Raw genomic sequence first — 21,181 nt, 5'->3', positions numbered from 1 at the left:
GAGCATTTTGGGTTTCTTCAGATAAATACCCAGGAGTGGGATTACTGGGCCTTTCTTTAGCTCTTGTTATAGCCATTGTTTTAAAGACTATTTTGTCTGGTATAAGTATTGCTACCCCAGCTTTTTTTTTTTTAACTTTTATGAAAGTTTTTTCCCATCCCTTTACTTTCCGTCTGTGTGTGTCTTTCAATCTGAAGTGGGTCTCTTGTAGGCAGTATATGAAAGGGTTTTATTTTATTTTTCTTAGTCATTCAGCCACCTTATCTTTTTTTTTTTTTTAGAATTTTTATTGGGGAATTGGGGGAGGGGAACAGACAAGCTGCTGTCCCCCTGTTCTTTAGTCTAGTTGTGGAGGACATCGCTTCACTGGCCCACGTTGGTATTTTCATTGCTCTCTTCCCAGATGAGGCAGATCAGTCGCCAGGCTCTGAAAGGCTGCTCACGGTGGCTGTTGGCAGCTCACGCCGGCTGCCAGCCACTCACGGTAGCTTTACAGCAGCCCACTGCAGTTCCACTGAAGCCAACACTGTTGCTGGTGACCCATGGCAGCACAACTCCAGGTCGAACCACCATTCACCATCCTAGCTGTAGAGGGCGCAGTGTCACTGGCCCTAATGTGGGATCTGAACCGGGGCCCTGCTGCTCAGAGCTGGTGTCCCAAGCCAACTCTCAACCAATACACCACTCGGCTGACCTCACCTTATCTTTTGATTGGAGAATTTAATCCATTTACATTTAAAGTAATTGTTGATAGATATGTAGTTATTGCCATTTTATTATTCATATTTTTTATCTTTTTTCTTTCTGTCTTAAAGAAGTCCCTCTAAGATTCCTTGTAATACTGGTTTGGTGGTGATAAACTCCTTTATCTTTTTCTTGTGTGGGAAGAAGCTCTTTATCTCTCCTTCTATTCTAAATGATAGCCTTGCTGGGTAGATTAATCTTGATTATAGGTCCTTGATTTTCATCACTTTGAATATTTTGTACCAATTCTTTCTGACTTGAAAATTTTCTGTTGAGAAATCAACTTACAGTCTTATGGGAGCTCCCTTATAGGTCACTGCTTTTCTCTTGCTGCTTTTAATATTCTTTGTCTTTAACCATCAGCATTTTAATTATGATGTGTCTTGGTGTGGGCCTTTTGGGGTTCATCTTGTTTGAGACTCTCTGCTTCCTGCACTTGTATGCCTATTTCCTTCACTAGGTTAGAGTAGTTTTTCATCATTCTATCTTCAAATAGGTTTCCAATCCCTTGCTTTCTCTCTTCTCCTTCTGGTACTCCTATGATGCGAATCTTATTACGCTTAATGTTGTCCCAGAGGTCCCTTAAACTATCCTTATTTTTTTGGATTCTTTTTCCTTTTTTGCTGTTCTGATTGGGTGTTTTCTGCTGCCTCATCTTCTAAATCACTTATTCTATCCTCTTTTGAGATGGAAGAGCCAATCCTGTCCATTACAACAATTTAAAAATTATTTGAGAACCATAAAACAAATGAAATCACCATTATGTGAATATCCTTTAAAATTTTTATAAATGAAACTATGAGAGTTTTATTTCATTTTCAATTTTACTTTAGAGCCACATTTGCGTACCCAAAGAGCCACACGTGGCTTGCGAGCCACAGTTTGTTGATCCCTGATCTAACCTACTGTTGATTCCCTCTAATGTATTCATTTCAGTTATATTATTTTTTATTTCTGACTGGTTCCTTTTTTTTGTTTTCTACCTCTATTTTTATGTTTCCTATCTCTTTGTTGAAGTTCTCTCTGAGGTCATTGAGTGTCATTATAATCATTGCTTTGAACTCTGCATCTGATAGATTGCTTGTTTCCATTTTGTTTGGATCTTTTTCTAGGGCTTTGTTTTGTTCTTTTTTAGGGCATATGTTTCTCTGTCTCCCCATTTTGGCTGCCTCCCTGTGTTTGTTTCTATGTATTAGTTAGGGTTGCTATGCCTCTCTGTCTTAGTAGTCTTATGTAATAGGTGTCCCGTGGGGCCCAATGGCACAGTCTACCTGGTCACCTGAGCTAGGTTCTGCAGGCATTTCTTTTGTGTGGATTGTGTGTGCCCTCCTGTTGTAGTTGAGCCTTGGTTGCTGTTTGGACGTCAATGGGAGGGATTGGCCTTTAGGCTGATTGGTAGTGAGGACTGTCTGTGACTACTGTGGAGGAGCTGTTGTGCAGGGGCTGACCCTACAGAGCAGGATTTGCTTTAACAGGGCTCTGGTGCCTGCACAGTCTGCCTTTTGGGTATGTCGTTCTCACAGGCGGCCAAGTGATGCTCTGGCTCAGTCTCGAGCTGGCCACCATGTATGCTAGCCCCCGAGCCTCCTGATGGGGATCCTATCGTTGGCCAAATTCAGCCCCAAAGTGTACCCTGCCCAGGGTTACCTGGCATGAGCCACAAAGCAATTCACAGATGGCTGCCAACCCTGCTGGGCTTGGAGGTGGCTTGAAAGACCTAGCTATGAACTGAGGCCAGCTGCCATTACTGCCAGGCTTGGGGCTGTTTGGGTTTTGTGAACCTTTGAGGTATTTTAGGAGAGTCCACAACATGAGACAAGACAGGCAGTTTGAATGGAAAAGCCACTGGAATTGGCTTGGGAGGGCCTACACTTTCAGTGGGGTGGGTTCTCAGGGAATCATCAGGGCTGGGTGAATGAACAGTATTAGCCAGGTTGTTGGAGGCTCTGATATGGAGGCCACCTGGGTCTGCATGCCCGGAGCAGGGAGGGCTCAACAAAGAAACAATGGATTCTACCAGCACTTCTGTCTGGGAGAAAGTTGCCCCTCCAACCCTTGCTCTGAAGCCACACAATTCAGTTTCTCCCCTTATGTCCCTGGCACCTTTCCAGCTGCTGTTTCAATGCTGGCACTCAGAGCGAGTGAGTCCACCAGCAATTAAGTCCATGTGCATGCTCTTTAAGAGGAGCGCCTGGGCCTGTAGCCACCCTACATCTCACTCCACCACAATCTCCACTGTTTTTCACAGCTAGAAGCTATGGAAATTTCTCTTCTCAGCACTGGAACGCTGATCTGGGGAGCCTGTTTGGGGCTGGGACTCCTTGCATCTCCCGGGGGGACCTCCTCAGCTGACATATCCCTCTGGAATTTTAATCACCACACACAGGTGCAGGACCAGACTGTTCTGCATCTCTGCCCCTCCTATAGTCTGGAGGTGGTTTCTTCTGTATGTCCTTAAAAGTAGGACTTGGGTTCAGCTAGACTTCAGGTGATTCTCAATGATGGTTGCTCTGTAGTTTAGTTGTACTTTTGATGTAGTCATGAAAGGAGGCAAAAACAACATTTACCTGCCCTGCCATCTTGACTGGGAATTCCCAATAAGCATTTTCTGAACCCCATTGTGTGTGGAGTGTCTCAGGATGTGTGGGTCCTGGACTCTTCCGAGAATCTCCCACCCCTGATGCATCCCCCATCTTCTTCTTCCAGGTCACTTATTTGTGCCCCCTCACGGGCATCTGCCCATTTACTGAACCCTTCCTCAGCTGCACCATCTGAGCATTCAGCTTCCATAACTCAGCAACAAACATCATGCCCTCAGCTGCAAAATGGGTTCAATGCAGTGCCCACCCTAGGGTGGCAGTGCAGCAAGCCATCCAGAACAGGGCAAGGGCTCTGGGAAGTGACTAGGGCAAGGACATTCCATTTACATATATCTCTCCCCTGCCCCAATAAAAATGGTATGCATTCCTATTCACCTGGTAAAGTCTAGACCCTGGATGCGCCCAGCTCTCTGCCTTCCCTTGGCTGACACCAGGCTGGAGGAGAAGCAGCCAGCCAGGCTTCTTGTGTTCAGGACACCCCCAGGCTTTGCCCACCCTGGTCACTCCATCCCTGGTGACTGTGCCATCCCTGCCCCTACGCCTCCCTCCCCAGACCTCTCTCTCTCTCTTTGAAGGAAACATCCAACCTTTCTCACTCATTACCTGTCCACTGGCATCTGCACCTGTGCACCACACACTCAGCCACAGCTCCTGAACCCACCCTGTCCGTCTTGCACATCCTCTCACTGATGCATGAGAGCTCCCTTCATGCCTACTGGACTAATCCCTCAGAATAAAAATAGTCTCCTAATCCTGAAATACAAACTCCAAGCCTCACACCTCTCTCTTATTTCTTAGCTCCCTTGACAGAAAAATGCCTCGACAATATTATCTGTTATCTCCATTAACTGTCTCCTCTCCCAGTCCTGCAGTCTCTCCCCTCTTCTGATTCTGGCTTTGTCTAAGCCTGCAGTCTGAAGGCCTCCACCCCACTGGGGTGTGGTGACCCTGCTCTGTCCACACCACAGCCCCCAGCAGTGCTGGACACACCCCAACCTGCCCCTTGGGCCTCTTCTCGCTTGGATTCCTGGACTCCCCAGCTCTCCTTTTTCTCACCCATATGCCTTTCTGGTCTTTATTCTAAACACAGATGTGTCTGCAAAGGACCCCCATCTGGGCCCCCAGAATACCCTACCCTTATTCATTAGCTACCTCATCCAGACCCTGCCAGCTCCTCCCAACAAGTCTAGCTTCCCCAGTTCCTCTCCTCCCCCTGAAAATCACTTATGGGGCTTCTAGCCCTCCACGGTCTCTCCACATGGACAGTCAGCAGCCATCTCAGGTTTAATGTGTCCCATCCCAAACAAACTTTTTTTTTTAAGATTTTATTGAGGAATTGGGGGAGGGGAACAGTGTTGGGGAATTGAGGAAGGGGAACAGCCAAGTTCTTGTCTTTTCATTCTTCAGTCTAGTTGTGGAGGATGCTGCTTCACTGGCCCATGTTGGTATTATGATTATTGAGCTCTTCCCGGGTGAGGCAGTTGGTCACCAGCCATTGGATGGCCGCTCATGGTGGCTCATGGCAGCTCATGCCAGCTGCTGGCCACTCATGCTGGCTGCCAGCCACTCACAGTAGCGCACAGCAGCCCACTGCAGCCCACTGTAGCCTACGCCATTGCCGGCCACTCACGGCAGCCCAGCTCTAGGTCGAACTGTTGTTCACAATCTTAGCTGTAGAGGGTGCAGCTTACTGGCACATGTGGGAATCAAACCGGCAGCCCTGTTGTTCAGAGCTCGCGTTCTTACCAACTGAGCCACTTGGCTGGCCCCCAAACAAACTCCTGATTTCTACTCTTCCTGTCCCCAAAATCTTACTTCTTTCTTAGTTTTTCCCATCTTTCTCAGCTTCTCAGGACAAAAAACAAAGAGTCACCCATGGCTCCTTTCTTTCATACCCCAAACCTGACCCAATAGCATATTCTGCTGGTTCTCTTTTTTCAGAATATATTTAGAATCCCACCACCCTCCTTGGTCAGGGCCACCTTAGTCCAAGCTACCAGCCTCTCCAGGCGGGTTGCAGTGGCCTCCTCTGTGGGTCCTGCCTTTTCCCTTTTCCCGTCCTAATCTCTCTCCCCACAGCCCAGAGTTATACTGGAAAATAACCAGACCCCATTCCATGGAGGAGACAGCGGCCCTGATCCTGTGAGTGCTGATCCCTGACCAGCACACCAGTGTGTTTGACCCCAAAGCCAGCCTGCAGGACGACTGGCTGGGAGCCTGCTCTGATGACTGGCTGCCTGTGCACACATTCTCCCCACCTCCTTGGCCTCCCTGCCCCCTCCTCCTCACTCCAGTTGCTTGAATACATCAAGGCCATTTGCACTCAGGACCTTTGCATCGTCAGTCCCTTTGTCTGAAAGGTGCTAGCCCCAGATGCCAGTGATACCTCTCCCACTTTGTCCAGCTGTCTGCTCCCTAGTAGGCTTCCCAGGCCATGATATAGAAACCAGTGCCTCTACGCTATCCCTGCCTGCTTTACTCTCCTCAGTACTCCCTTCTATTTGCATTATTGTATTTGTTTGCATACTTATTTGCATGTGTGTATGGTCCTACACTATAATGTAAGTTTCTATGGGCAGGGAGTTTGCTGCTCTGTGTCCCCTAGTGCCTAGAACAACACTTGGAACATAGTAGATGCTTAACAAATAGTTGTTGATCGAATGAATCAGAGAGATGGCGATGCATCCACATCAGGACATATGGCTGACTTTGGTCTTCCCAATAGCTGTGTGGTATTCCACAGTGTGAATATGCTGAAGTTTCATTAACCGCCTTCTTACTGAGGGACATTTAGCTTTTTGATTCTTTTACTACTATAAACAAAGTTGCATTGCATATCTTTGTACACTAATCTTTGAATATAGTGAAAAACCAATAATTCCAGGCTCTGGACTTGCTGGATCAAAGAGTGTGTACTTCTAAACCTTTGGTAAATAGTGCCAAACTGTCCCCCAAGAATATTTTAAACAAATTACAATTATAAAAATATTTAAAATCACACATTTAAAAGAATGAAATTAATGCCACTCCCTTTGAGCCCTTGAGACTGTGATTAGTCTTTGGGATCAAGTGTCATTTCACAGAGGCAATGCCGAGTCTGGAGAGGATGTGGACTGATTTTTTGGCCACTGTGGCAGTGGTGACCAGGATGGCTCCAGCATTCAGTTGGGGTCTTACACCTTTCTCACTCATACAGAAATCAACCTGCAATACCTGTCATGAGCTCACTTTGTAACACAGGGAATTAACCCTACCAGACCTGAGGCCCTGAACCTAACTGTCCCCTATACCTGGGCTCCTGAGCATTAAAGAGAAAAAACCAACATGATATAGAAAAATGTTAGTTACATGCAAACAAGTGGTTAGAATAAGTTGGAACTTGGAGACATTGTAGAAAATAGGAGTGCTTTTCCATGCACACAACACAGATATGATTAGATAAGATATGATTAGAAATTACCGAAAAATCGGTACAGCGGTCTGGTAGGGTTAAAGCACAGTCACGGAGGGCAGATGGCTGTAATTCACCTTGCATTGTAAAGAACTTCCTGAAGTTCGCCTGCACCAACCCAACGAACATTTAGTCAGCACCTGCCATGGGCTGTGACAATGTTCTCCTGTGGGTGCTGAGGACACAGTCTGAATAGCACAGAAAAGCCCTGCCAACAGGAGCTTGCATTCTACCTGGGGAGACAGACAACGAACAGAATGCATGAGCAAACTGTATGGTAGATGGAGAGAAACGCCATGAGAACACGGGCAGGAACAGTGTGGTAGCCAGTTCCAGAAGTGGCTTAGGTGTTCACACTCTTCAGCAGTCCCCTTCCTTTGAGTGTAGACTGGATCTACGACTTGCTTCTAATGGCAGAGGTCACCTCGAGATTATGTTACATGGGCTGTGAATCCATCCTTGGCACCCTCTCCCTCTTACTCCCTTGTGCACCGTGGTGTTTTGAGCAGTACTATGGTGGGCCCAGGTGCCAGTGCCTCTGCCACCAGCCCCCAGGAGCTGATTCCTGCCTGCAGCCTCATAGGCAGATCCATTCCTGAGATGAACACAGCCCAGCTGACACATTGACCAAAACCTTGGGAGGCCCTGGGTGAGAGGCCCTGGGCCAGAGGAACAGCTAACCCACAACCGTATTCCAACCCACAGAAACTTTGAGATAACAAATGTACAAATGAAGTCTTTAGCCACTAAGGTTTGGGTTAACTTGTTATTCAGCAATAGCTAACAAAAACAAAAGGGAACAGAGAGTGCCAGGGTAGGGGTTCAGTTTAAAATAAGGTGGCAGGGAATGAGTTACTTGAGAAAAGACTGGAAGAAGGGAGAGCCATAGGACCCTAGTGGCAGAGCCAAATTTGGAGACAGGAGCCTGTGGGAGCTCAGGAGATAGGGTGGCTGGATAAAGCAAAGGGGTGAGTGAGAGGTGGTTGGTGCCGGGAAGACAGCAAGGGGTGGGGGCTGTCACATTAGCATTTGGACTTCGACTCTGAACTTGGGGAAACGGGGTCTTTAAGACTTTGAGACGTTGCATATTTTAACAGGGCCCAGGTGGGCACTAAGAGTGCATGGGCAGGTGGAGGCAGCAGGGGGTGACCAGCAGGGACTGAGGTCCTGAGTTTTCTGTAAAGGTGACTACAGGATTAGACACGGGGTGTGAAGGAAGAGAGTTGTTCTTGCTTCTAAGGACAGGAGGTGGTAGGCAGGTCTGGGGAGGTTTGGAGGTCTGAATTCACAGGTTAAGCCCTACACACCTGTATCCTGGAGGCCAAGGGTTGGGCCAGGCAGCATTAGAGTCTTTAGAACCCTGAGGAAAGACTGAGTATGAAGAGAGGTGAGGTGAGGGCTGGGGACAGAGGAGCCGGGACAAGGAGTCTGGATGCAGATGAGGACAGTGTGAGGAGGGCTTGAGCTGCTGCTGACAGGGCACAGCAACACAGGGATGCAATGTGAACCAGCTTTATTGTCAATAGGAGCAAATAGGGTAGCAACTGAAGGGCAAAGTGAGTCCAAAAGAGGGGTGTCATAGATGCGGACGTAACAGTACATGTGGACCCAACAGGGCCATCTTGCTAAGCTGGGGACAGCAGGGTGTGGGAACAGGGAGAGCAGCTGGACGGGTCAGTGAGGGAGAGGGAGGCAGCCCTGGAGCCAGTGGGGAGATCAGCATCTGGTCCTCAGGAAGTTCCGGAGGATGCAGAAGCCCCTGCAGACATGCTGGTCTCCTGACATCTTGCCACACTGGCCAGTCAGTGACCCTGGGGGTGACCGAGAGATGGACCTGGAGATGAGCTGGGAGGCTGCACTTGGAATTTCCTGACCTGGACGAGGCTCAGCCTTTAATCTCTTGTTCCATCTATAGCCTTGTTTCATGTGGTTGTGAGAAGCTGGAAAACAAAGGGCTGATAAGCTTTACAGAGGCCAACCCAGGACACCCTTGACTAATCCTCCCACATCCTGGGGGCAGAACAGAGATTGGCGGGGTGGGCAGCTCTCCATCACTGCTGAGGGTGCGGCTGGGCTGCTGAGCTCCTGGGCTGCGAGACCAGCCTCAGGTCCTGGCTTCGGCTGGTTTCAGGCAAGTCATGGACTTCCCAAGCCTCTGTTTCTTCACCTGGAAAATTAAGTGAATGAGAGTCCAGCCTCACAGGCTGTGAGCAGGCAGGAGGCAGGCCCATGGCGGGCCATGGCTTTGTATAGATGAGTCCTTGCATCCGGAGAGGGACCATGGTGGCAGTCACAGGACAGGAGATGCCCTGAATAGTCAAAGCATTGTTCCGTGTGGGGCCGAATCACTATGAACATGTAAACTTGCTACTGAGTCAAGGAAAAACCCCTTATTTGATGCAGCATCTGTTTCCTTTTCTCTTCATCTGGGCCCAGGAGGATTTGCTGCCTCTTAATGGCCAAGGACGCAGGTAGTGAGAACAGGACCTGAGGGCTGGATATCTCAGCAAATTGAATTTTCTTTCTTTTCTGACCTCTTGGGAGAGATATTATTTCCTTCATTGATGCAAATGTGTTCAAAGTGCACTTCCCACAAACTCAGAAATAACGAACCGCCTTTCCTCCAAGGGCTGGGACTGCGACCATGGCCCTCCTGCCAAAGGTGGCACATGACTGGCCACAGAGCCAGCCCTGGCTCTGGTATGCTGCCCAGGCGCCGTGATGGGCAAGGCAGAGCAACCCACTGCCAACTGGACAGAGGAGAACAACCCAGAGAGCTGACCTGACCCTTCCCTGGGCTGGTGAGATGGCACGCAATTGCCTGTGGCACCAAGAAGGCCTGGGCCCCTAGCCTGCCTCTCCACTGTCCATTGCCAAGTGGGTTCATTTCTGGGAAGCAGCAAACAGTTTCCAGCCAGGAGTTGATATTCAGCCAGGAGTTTGGGTTTCAGCCAGGAACTGGTATTTGTTAAAAGACGTGAAAAAGGTGAAGCTGTTATCAAGAGAGCATATCTGGAGTCTGAGTTCACTGTGAGGTCTCAGGAACTGGATACCATCAGCCTGGCTTGCCCCGCGGACATGAGGGAGGCTGTGGGTGTCACACATGGGAGCCACCCAATCCCTGGCCAGCCTGGCCCATGCTCCCAAGAGCCCAGAAGATGGCAAATAAGTTAACAGTCCAGGAGGAAATGAGCAGAGGAGACCTCGCCGCCCAGGGCTGGGTCCAGCAAACTGCTTGCAGCTCCCTCCACAGGCCTGGAGCTGGCAGCTGAATTTGGAAGTTGGATCTGGGGGCCTTGGAAGGCTGGTCTGCCTGGCTCTCCACCTTGCTAAATCCCTAGGAGCATGTGAGCTTCCAGCTGGCCCCCACAGCTAGAGGATCCCCTCCTGTTTTACAATGGTTGGGCCTTTATGTAGATGGATCCCAAGAACAGAAGAGGGATAGAAGCACTACAATGGTCCTGCTGCTGAGAAAATGTTTGGTGAACTCCACCACCCACCCCCAATTCACTAAAACATGGTCACACAGATTTTTCTTTAGTGGGATAAAGAGAATAGTGGCAGTCATTCCCAACCTCCTTTCCCTTGTGATCTGCACTATCGAGGCTGAAAAGCTGACTGCAGTATATTCCCAGCCTGTCTTGAACTAAGTGTGGTCAAATGGCACAGTTCTGGTAAATGAGACATAATTGTCAGTCAGCTGAGGGATTCTGGGAAGGCTCGTTTTCTCAAAGAGCCAAATGTGTCAGAGTCCAGTTTTCTCTCTATTTCCCTTCTCCAGTTTTCTCTCTATTTCCCTTCTTCCTACCTTGAAGGTGGATGTGATGCCAGGAGTTGGGGAGGCCATGCTGCACCACTGAGGCATGAAAGAGAGGCTAAGTGTTTGCTGAGACGAGGCCCTGACATGGATGACCTGCTGAACCTGCCAACTTGCAACCTTCTTGAAAACTGAGGCAAAACAAAACCTACTTTGTTTAAGTTGCTGTGTTTGGAATTCCTGCAGCTGAAAGCATTCCCAGCTAGTGCACACCGCTATGGTGAACTATCCTCCAGCATCACATGTAACAGTGAAACCCGAGCTGCCTTCCCATCTGAGGTAAAACAAGGGTGTGCCACGGTAACCTGTAGGAATGATAATAACACAAACAATGTTTCTTGAGTGCTCATTACACGCCCGCTCCTATCCTCAGCACTTGACATATTTATTCGTTTGATAGTCCAAAAACCCCATGGCGTATGTTTTATGGAAACTAAGGCAGAGAGAGGTGGAGGGAATCTGCTCAAGTTGGTACTCAGTCAGCCAGGATGTGAATTCGTCAAGTTTGGCCGCAGGATCGGTCCTCCTAACTTCATGCAGCACTCTCCATCTGTCCATCAGCTCAGGAGGCGGGAAGAACAGCACAGACCAGGTCTAAGGCCTCTTGTTCTGAGTCTTGTAGCCACACTTTCTTCCTCACACACCATTCCTGGGAAGCCAGTCACCTCCCAGAGGGCGATGGGGAGCCAGGATCAGGGCAGGGGAGCCACCTTGGGTTGGGACAGGCTGTGCGTCCACTTCACAGAGAGCCAAGACCTGAAGTCATGGCCCTCCTCTGCTCCAGGGCACAGATGAGTGAACACTGCCAAGATTTTCTCCTCCTTTACTTCATCCTCTGTTTCCAAAGCCAATTACCCTGCTTCTGATGAACACCCTTTTCCTTATTTTTAAAGCTACTTTAGTATTCAACAGTACTGGCAAGACTTGTAGGCTAGGGAGATGGCTGTCTCCTCTTTAACCTGTTATCCCTTAATGCTTTTTTATTCCTTCGAATTACAGAAGAAACACAAGACTGCTATACAGTCTTCAAATAGTTCAGAAATGTGTGAAGTAAAAACTATAATTTTCTGCTCCCATATCTTTAACCTCCACTCCCTTCTCCCCATGACTTGGAGAGATAACATTGCCTAGGAGATTGGAGTGATCTTACACAAACACACTCACCTATGTAAGATGGACACAAAGTTTTTGAAATGAAAAGTCAACCTATCCATGGCATTCTGTAAGCTGCTTCTTCTCCAATAATAATTCATAGACTTGAAAAAAACTGGCTCGTGGTTTTCAGCGTATGCTAAGTGTTCCATAGGAAGAAAGTGCTATGATTTCTTTAGCTCACTTGTGCCAATGGACACTGTAGTTGTTTCCAATGCATTGCTTTTGTGTACTTGTGTGCCAGTTTGTGTTGAAGAGACCCCTCCAGGTGTCCTGGCTGTGTCCACGTGCACATGTATCAGTGCTTGACAGGTGTGGCTAAATGTCATTCATCATCTGCTGCACCTGTGCTCTCTCCCTGAGAACAAGAGCGCCTTTTCCCAATCTTCCTTAACCCCACACACTTTCAATATTGAAAATTTTGCAGACACCTCGGTAACAACATCTAGCACCTAAATCTTAGTTTCTAAATACTGTCTCAACTGAAAGGAACCAGGAATCAGGGCTCCTTGGAGAAATGACCAATTCCAGGGTGGGGGCAAGAAACAAAAGAAAATAAACTTAGAAGAGTTTGCTGTGACAGAAAGTAAGGAAATACTCAAAGAATGATTGGGACACATCAAAGGGATGCAGAAGCCAGCTTGAAGGGGCTCCCATTAACCAAATGGGGACATTTTGAGCATCAAAATAAATAGTTACAGTGATGAATTATAACCATTGAAATTAAAACTTCATGAGGCTATAATGATACTAAATAAATAAAAAGTATAGGAAAAGCTTGTTGTTGTAGTAGAATGTTGGCTAATAAATGTAGATGGAATTTTTAAAAATCATTTTTTGGGAACGATTGTAATAATAATCGATCCAGACAAGAATCATCAACAGATGCTAAATTTGTGGGTGAAAGTCTAAACAGGAGCAGTGGGGTCATAGTCTCAAAGTATCTTCCCACAAAAGTACTGATTTATTATTAAAGGAAAAATAGCAACTTTACATTGAGAAAGCTTAACAAAAAAATCAGTTAAAATCAGCGATAGAACAAACTTCTACATCCATGTTGATGTGACATGCTGACGGGGCACGGCAGCACTCCTGCCGCATCCTGCCAAAATGCATGATCTGAACCTGATCCTGGGGAAACACCATGCAGACCCCAACTAAGGCCATCTCACAGCATAACCAGACAGTTCCCTTCGCAGATGTTAATGTTATGCAAGTCAGGAAAGGTGGAGGCTGTTCCAGATTCCAGGAGACTCCTGCGTGGTGACAATCAGATGCAGTACCTGATTCTGGACTGGGAAAAATTGTTTTTAAGGGCACTATCAGGACAGTTGACAAAATTAAAGTGACTTCAGATCATATATTACTGTATGACTAATAGAGAACAATTGTGTCAGTGTTAACGTTCCTGCATTTGATAAATGTACCAAGTAGGGAAGTATCCTTGTTTGTATAAGATAAAGGTTTAAATATTTAAGGGTAAGGAGGCATGATGTATGCAACTTATTGTCAAATGATTCAGAAAAGAAATTACATATGCACCCATACTTATAGAAACACACACAGAGAGAGAGAGAGAGAGAGAGAGAGAGAGAGAGAGAGAGAGAGAGAGAGAGAGGTAGAGAAAAGAAAAGAAATGTGGTAAGATATGAACAGTTGGTGAATCTGGGTCAGTGGTAGAGGGAATTCTTTGCACTGAGTTTGGGGTTGTTTCCAAATAACTTTTGAGGAAAAATTATTTTGCCAATGTGTTAGGTACAAAATAGTACCTCCCAGGTTTATGAATTTGCATTCGCCTCATCGCTGGCAATGCTGAGCATATGTTCATATATTAACCATTTCTAGTTATTTGTGAATTGTGTTTATAACCTTTGCTCTTTTTTTTCTATTAGATTGCTTTTGTTTCAATAAATGGAAGGCTTTCTAAATCTGTTTTAAAGTTCATTTCTATTTTGTACCTGGTGACTACTACTCCCGTTTTGTCATTTATCTTTTGATGTTTGTAGTGTCTTCAGCTGTGCAGATGGTTTACATGTATATCTAATCAAATCTATCATATTTTTTGGCACCCCGTAAGAGTATAAAATACATATAACCTTGAGCAATGAAACAGTATAGGTAGGGCTCAAGTCTGCTTCTAATTTCATCATTCTTTTAATTAAAAGTTTTTAATTTTAATTTTTTTTTAAGCTGAGCCATCCTGCCATCTGTTGGCAGCTCAGCGGCAGCTCAGCTTGGGCCAGGAATCGAACCAGCAACCCTGTTGCTCAGAGCTCGCACTCTTGAGTGAGCTCTTAACCAACTGAGCCACTTGGCTGGCCCTAGAAGTGTTTAATTTGAGTTCATTGTAGACTCTCACGCAGTTGTAAGAAATAGCAGAGAGATCCCATACACCCCTCATCCAGTTTTCCCAGTGCTGACAGCTTCAAAGCTCTAGTGCAGCATCACCACCAGGGCACCACCACATTAAGTCAGTCAAGGCACAAACATCCCACCACAAGGATCCCTCGTTTTGTCTTTCACAGTTACACCCACTTCCCTTCCACCTGCATCCCTCCTTAAACCCTGGCAACCACCGATCTGTTCTCCATGTCTACAATTTTGTCACTTCCAGAATGTTATATAAATGAAATCATATAGTGTGTAACCTTTTGGGATTGGTTTGTATCACTCAGCATAATTCTCTGGACATTCATTCAGGTTGTTGCCTGTATCGATAGTTTGTTCTTTTCATCACTGTGTGGTATTCCATGGTATTGATGTCCAGACGATTGTTTAACTATTCACCCATTGAAAGACATCTGGGTTCATTTGAGATTTTGATATTAGAAATAAAGGTGCTATAAATTTTTGTGTACAGGTTTTTGCATAAACACAAGTCTTCATTTTTCTGAGATAAAACCCAGGAGTGCAGTTGTTGAGTTGTATGGTATTGCATGCTTAGTATTTTTTTTTTATTAAGAAACTGTCAAACCATTCTTCAGAGGGGCTGCTCCATCTTACATCCCCACCAACTATACAAGCTGTATATGAGTAATTCAATTTCTCCACTTCCTCATTAGCATTTTGTGTTGTCACATTTTTTATTTTAGACTTTCTGATAATGATATGTCATTCTGGTTTCATTTAAAATTATTTTAGAGTGAACATTCAATTTTATTTTGTATTTTCAGGTATATAGGATAGTGATTTGACATTTATATATAATAATTTATGCAGTGATCCCCCCAATAAGTCTAGTACCCATCTGGCACTATACATAATTGTTGCATCATTATTGATTATATTCTCCGTGCTGTACTTTACATCCTTGTGACTATTTTGTAACTACCAATTTGTATTTCTTAATCCCTTCACCTCGTTCACCCAGCTCCCCAGCACCCCTCTTCTCTGGCAACCATCAGGTTCTTCTCTGTATCTATGAGTCTGTTTCTGTTCTGTGTGTTCATTTATGTTGTTCTTTGCAATTCACATGTAAGTGAGATCATATGGTGTTTGTCTTTCTCAGTCTGACTTATTTCACTTAGCATAATACTCTCTAGTTCCGTACATGTTGTCACAAATGGTAAGATTTCATTATTTCTTTGTGGCAGAGTAATATTTTATTGTTTCAATGTACCACATCTTCTTTATTGAATCATCTACTGATGGTCACTTGGGTTGCTTCCATAATAACATTTTAATGAACATAGGGGTGCATATATCTTTTTGAATTAGCATTTTGGATTTCTTTGGATAAATACCCAGAAGTGGAATTGCTGGGTCATAAGGAAGTTCTATTTTTAATTTTTTGAGGAAACTCCATACTGTTTTCCATAGTGGCTGCACCAATTTGCAATCCCACCAACAGTCACAAGGGTTTCTTTTTCTCTACATCCTCACAACACTTGTTGTCTGTTGATTTATTATTATTATTTTATTTTTAAGATTTTTATTGGGGAATTGGGGAAGGGGAACAGACAAGTTTCTGTCCTTTTGTTCTTCAGTCTAGTTGTGGAGGATGTCGCTTCACTGGCCTATGTTAGTATTGTGATCATTGCGCTCTTCCCAGGTGAGGCAGTCACTCTCTGGCCATTGGATGGCCACTTATGGTGACTCACAGCAGTTCACACCAGCTGCCAGCTGCTCATGCCGGCTGCCAGCCACTCATGGTAACTCACAACAGTCCACTGCAGCTCCACTGCAGCCTACACCATTGCCTGGCGACTCACAGCAGCGCAGCTCTAGGTCAAGCTGTTATCCACCATCTTAGCTGTAGAGGGTGCAGTGTCACTGGCCCTCATGTGGGATCTGAACCAGGCTCAGAGCTGGCGCTCCAAAGCCAACCAATGTGCCACTCGCCTCCCCCCCCCCTTTTTTTTTTTAAATATCCTTAGAGGACTTCTATTCAGCTAGTCTTCAGATCATTCTCCAGGTTCTGTAGTTTAGTTGTAATTTTAATGTGGTTATGGGAGGATGCAAGCATAGCATTTACCTACTCTGCCATCTTGGATCTCCTTCAATGTATTTGTGGTTTTAATTTGCATTTCCCTAATAGCTTAAGATGTTGAATATCTATTCAAGTGCTTTTTTACCAACTATATATCATCTTTAGTTAAATGTCTGTTCACATCTTCTGCCCATTTTTTAATTGAATTTTTTTTTACTTGTTGAGTTTTGAGAGTTCTCTAAGTATGAAAATGTCCTACAAGATGGCACAAAATGATATATTCTAGATACCAGCCGTTTGTTGGATATGTGGTGGTTTACAAATATTCTCCTACTCTGTAATTTGCGTTTTATGTTCATAAGAGGGTCTTTTGCAAAGCAGAGTTTTAAATTTTGTTGAAACTCAACTTACTAGCTTATCCTTTTAAGGCTCATGCTTTTGATATCAAGTATAGAAACTCTTTGATTTGCCATAGATCTCAAAGATTTTCTCCTAAATTTTTTCCTAAATTTTAGTTTATAGTTTTCATTTTAACTCTGTGATCCATTTTAAATTAATTTTTGTCTAAGACATGTGGCTTAGTTTTGGCTCTGTTTTATGACTATGGGTGTCCAATTTCTACAGTACCATTTATTGAAAAGGTCATCTTTCCTTCATTGAATTCCATTTGTACCTTTGTCAAAAACTAGGTGGGCATATATTTTGTAGGTCTGTTTATGGGTTCTCTGTTCTGTTCCATAGATCAGGAGTCGGCAAACTGTGGCTCACGAGCCACATGCAGCTCTTTGGGTACATTCCGTCTCAAAAGTTTGCTGGCCTCTGGAAGAGCCAATCCTGTCCCTCACAACAATTTAAAAAGTATTCGCGAGCCATAAATATATTTTTACATAATCACCATTATGTGAATAATATCGTTTTAAAATTTTATAAATGAAACTATGGTAGTTTGAAGTAAAATTGAAAATGAAAATAAGAGCAACATGTACGTACCCAAAGAGCTGCATGTGGCTTGTGAGCCGCAGTTTGCTGACCCCTGGTGGCTCTTCTGTCTCAAAAGTTTTGCTGACCCCTGACCTAGATCTATGTGTCTCTCCCTTTGCCAGTATTACACAGTGTTGACTATTGTAGCAACATAATAAATCTTGAAATTGGGTAGATTGATTTCTTCACTTTATTTTTTTTTGAAATTATTTTAATTATTGTATTTCTCTTGCCTTTATACATGAATTTTAGAATAACCATATATATCTACAAAACTCATGCTGAGGATTTTATAGGAATTGTGTTAGACATAAATACCAACTTGGGGGAAATTGATGTCTTTAGTATGTTGAGTCTTCTATTTCATGAGCATGGTATGTCTCTCCATTTATTTAGACCTTCCTGATCTTTTTCATCAGCAATGTATAATTTTCACCATAATGAGTTTTGTTAGATTTACACTTAAGTATTTAATTTTTTAAATGATTGTAAATATTATTTTTAAAATTTCAGTGTTCAATGTCAAAATAATAAATAAATAAATAAATAAATAAATAAATAAATAAATAAATAAGCAACTTTAAAATGGTGCCGGAACTGCCATGCCAGAGGAACTGCCTTGCACATTTTATGCCTCATTTTATCAAATGCATTTTCTTTATCATTTGATATGATCGTGTGATTTTTTTTTAAGATTTTTATTGGGGAATTAGGGGATGGGAACAGCGCTGGGGAATTGGGGGAAGGGGAACAGACAAGTTGCTGTCGTTTTGTTCTTCAGTCTAGTTGTGGAGGACGTTGCTTCCCTGGCCCAAGTTGGCACCATCATTGCGCTCTTCCCGGGCAAGGCAGATCAGTCGCCAGCTTCTGGACGGCCACTCACTGCGGCTGCTAGCCACTCACGCTGGCTGCTGGCTACACACGGTAGCCCATGGCAACCCACTGCCACAGGGGCTGCAGCCTACACCGTTGCCTGCGACTCACGGTAGCCCAGCTCCAGGTTGAGCTGTTGTTCAACATCTTAGCCGTGGAGGGCAGTGTCACTGGCCCTCATATGTGGGATCCAAACCGGGTCCCTTTGGTGTCCGAAGCCAGCTCTTAACCAACACGCCACTCGGCCAGCCCGATCATGTGATTTTTCTTCTGTCATCTGTTAATACAGTGGATTACACTGATTGATTTCAAATATTGAACCTGCCTTAGAATCCTGAAATAAACCCCAGTTGGTCTTAGTATAAAATTCTTTTTCTATATCATAGAATAGTCTTAGTTATTATTTTGTTAAGAATTTTTGCATCTATATTTATGAAAGATATTGATCTACAGTTTTCTTTCTTTCTTCCTTTCATTCTTTCTTTCTTTTTTTTACTGTCTTTGTCTAGTTTTGGCATCAGAGTAATACTAGCTTCATAAAATGAAATGGGAATAGTTCCTTCCTCTTCTGTTCTCTGGAAAAGATTGTGTGGAATTGGTCTTAATTCTTCTTTAAACTTTTGCTAGAACCCTCCAGTGAAACTGTAAGGATCTGGCAATTTTTGGGGGGGAGTTTTTAAAGTTAAAAATTTAATATACTTGATAGTTACAGGCCTATTCAAACTATCTGTTTTATTTGGCTAAGTTATAATAGTTTGTGTTTTTCAAAGAATTATCCATTTTGTCTAAGTTGTCAAATTTAGATGTCTAGAGTTGTTCCGAATATTCTCTTGTTATCCTTTTGATGTCGGCAGGATCTGTAGTAATATCTCCTGTTTCATTCGTAATATTGGTAATTTGTGAAGTCTCTCTTTTTTCTTTGTCAGTCTTACTAGAAGTTTTTTAACTTCATTAATCTTAAAGGACCAACTCTTTTTATTTTTCCAAGCCAAACTGTATCCAGCTTTGTTAAAGATACTTTTCATAAACAACCATGGTATTTCAGGCAGGACATGGGCAGACAATCGTTAACAGTATACAACAACTTTCACACTCCCTTCTTCAATGGACTACCAAAATCAGAAAGCCACTGTAAAAACCCAATGAAATCTTCATTTGATGCCCTGAACAGGTAAAGTTTAGAGTGAGGGCTGACATTTCACATTAAGCAATGTTGTTTAACAACTTTTCACAAACCAACCCTGACTTTCAGGAAATGAAATGAAAATGGCAGAATTATCAATCTGTAGGTCCACAATATAAAAATGGAACTGCTACTCTTTTGAGGGATGCCGTCTCAATGGTGACACTATCAAGTCCGAATTGCCTGACATACTGGTAACCAATTTTTCTGGGTCATATCCCAACAGGTCTCTGGATTTAAGGGAGTCAAGTTTATGCTTAAGGTGGAGAGAGAGAAGAGGACATAAAAACAAATTTGAGTTTTTCCACTCCACAAGGTGTTTGTGCCAAGGTGGCTAATGTGTATCAACATCAAGGGATCCCTCCTCCCAGGAACCAAGAGGCAGTCTCTCAAAACTAGTGGGGAAAAGGTGTTTTTCCCTATGTCAATCCAGCTTTGGAGACATTCTATTAATAATATATGTCCTTCCCCAAAAAACAACAATGAAGTGTTCTGTGTGCTAACAACATAGCTTAAAAAAAAAGTAAAACAAAACTCTGCATTTTTATAAAACTTGATAAAAAATAGTATTTCAAACTGTACAGTCACCAGAAGTACACAGTTATCAAAAATGCACACACTTCACTTGGCATCTCCAGCACCTTCAGCTTTCTGTGCCTGGTCTGTTTTGGCATCTCCGTTTTCTGCAGGGTTATTCCCATCCTTGCCAGCATCAGCTTTCCCCTTTTTCCCTTTGGGTACCTTTTCTCCCTTCTTTGCAGGGGCCTTTTTAGGCTTGAGCTCTGGCTTTGGAGGAGCAGGTTTAGCAGATAACCTTGCGGATCTTCCCTGTGGTTCGTCCTTCACCTTGGCTTTATCTCCTTTAGCATCCCTTCAGCCTTTCTCTTGGGCATGATGGCGACGGCGGCGGAACATAGACGCTGGACGCGGGGATGCAGCGGTGCGCGAGCTGTAGTCGGTCCGGTGGTCGTTCTCACCTCTTCTTCACACTGCTCCAAGGACCAACTCTTTGTTTTGTTGATTTTCTATACTGTTTTTGTTTTCAACGTCATCGACTTCTGTTCCTATTTTTACTATTTCTTTCATTCTGTCTGCTTTGCAGTTATTTTGCTCTTCTTTTTGTAGGTTCTTGAGGAGTGTTATGGGTTGAATCATGTTTTTCTGAAATTCATATGTTGAAGTCCTAAACCTGAGTACATCAGAATGTGACTGTATTTGGAGATAGGGCCTTCGAAGAAGTAGGGTAAGGGCTGGCCAAGTGGCTCAGTTGGTTAAGAGCGTGAGCTCTGGGCAACAGGGTCGCTGGTTCGATTCCCACATGAGCCAGTGAGCTGCGCCTGAGCTGAGCTGCTGCTGAGCTGCCAACAGGTGGCAGGATGGCTCAGCTGGTGAGAGCACATGCTCCTAACAACAAGGTTACTGGTTGGACTTCCGCATGGGATGTGGGCTATGCCCACACCCAACTAAGATTGAACACGGCACCTGGGGCTGAGTGGCCAACAGCTGCTGACAGGTGGCTGGATGGCGACTGGACTTGGAGCTGAGCTAGCTGAGCCCTCCACAACTAAGATTGAAGGACAAAAACTAGGCTGTTCCCCTTCCCCAATTCCCCAACACTGTTCCCCTGCCCCAACTCCTCAATAAAATCTTAGAAAGAAAAATAAAGAAGAAGTAAGATAAAATGAGGTTTTATGGATGGGGCCCTAATCCAATATGACTAGTGTCCATATAAGAAGAGGAGAGTAGGACACAGGCACACACAGACAGAGGGACATAGCAAGAAGACAGCCATCTACAAGCCAAGGAAGAAGCCCCAAAAGAAACCAAACCTGATTCCACCTTGATCTTGGACTTTTAGCCTCCAAAACTGTGAGCAAATAAATTTATGTTGTTTAAGCCTGTCATATTTGTTATGGCATCCTTAGTAAACTAATACATGGGGAATTTTAGA

At 44.4% G+C, this 21,181-nt stretch overlaps 1 pseudogene; it reads right to left on the bottom strand.

Annotated features, from left to right (window-relative positions):
* Positions 1-19,767: 19,767 nt before the first annotated feature.
* Positions 19,768-20,123, bottom strand: LOC109395539 (non-histone chromosomal protein HMG-17 pseudogene; annotated as a pseudogene).
* Between the last annotated feature and the right edge of the window lie 1,058 nt (positions 20,124-21,181).

The sequence above is a fragment of the Hipposideros armiger genome, unplaced genomic scaffold (genome assembly GCF_001890085.2).
Source record: "Hipposideros armiger isolate ML-2016 unplaced genomic scaffold, ASM189008v1 scaffold_476, whole genome shotgun sequence".
NCBI classification, from domain to species: Eukaryota; Metazoa; Chordata; class Mammalia; order Chiroptera; family Hipposideridae; genus Hipposideros; species Hipposideros armiger.
The sequence above is the reverse complement of the archived record's forward strand: the minus strand, read 5'-3'. Positions and strand labels throughout refer to the sequence as shown.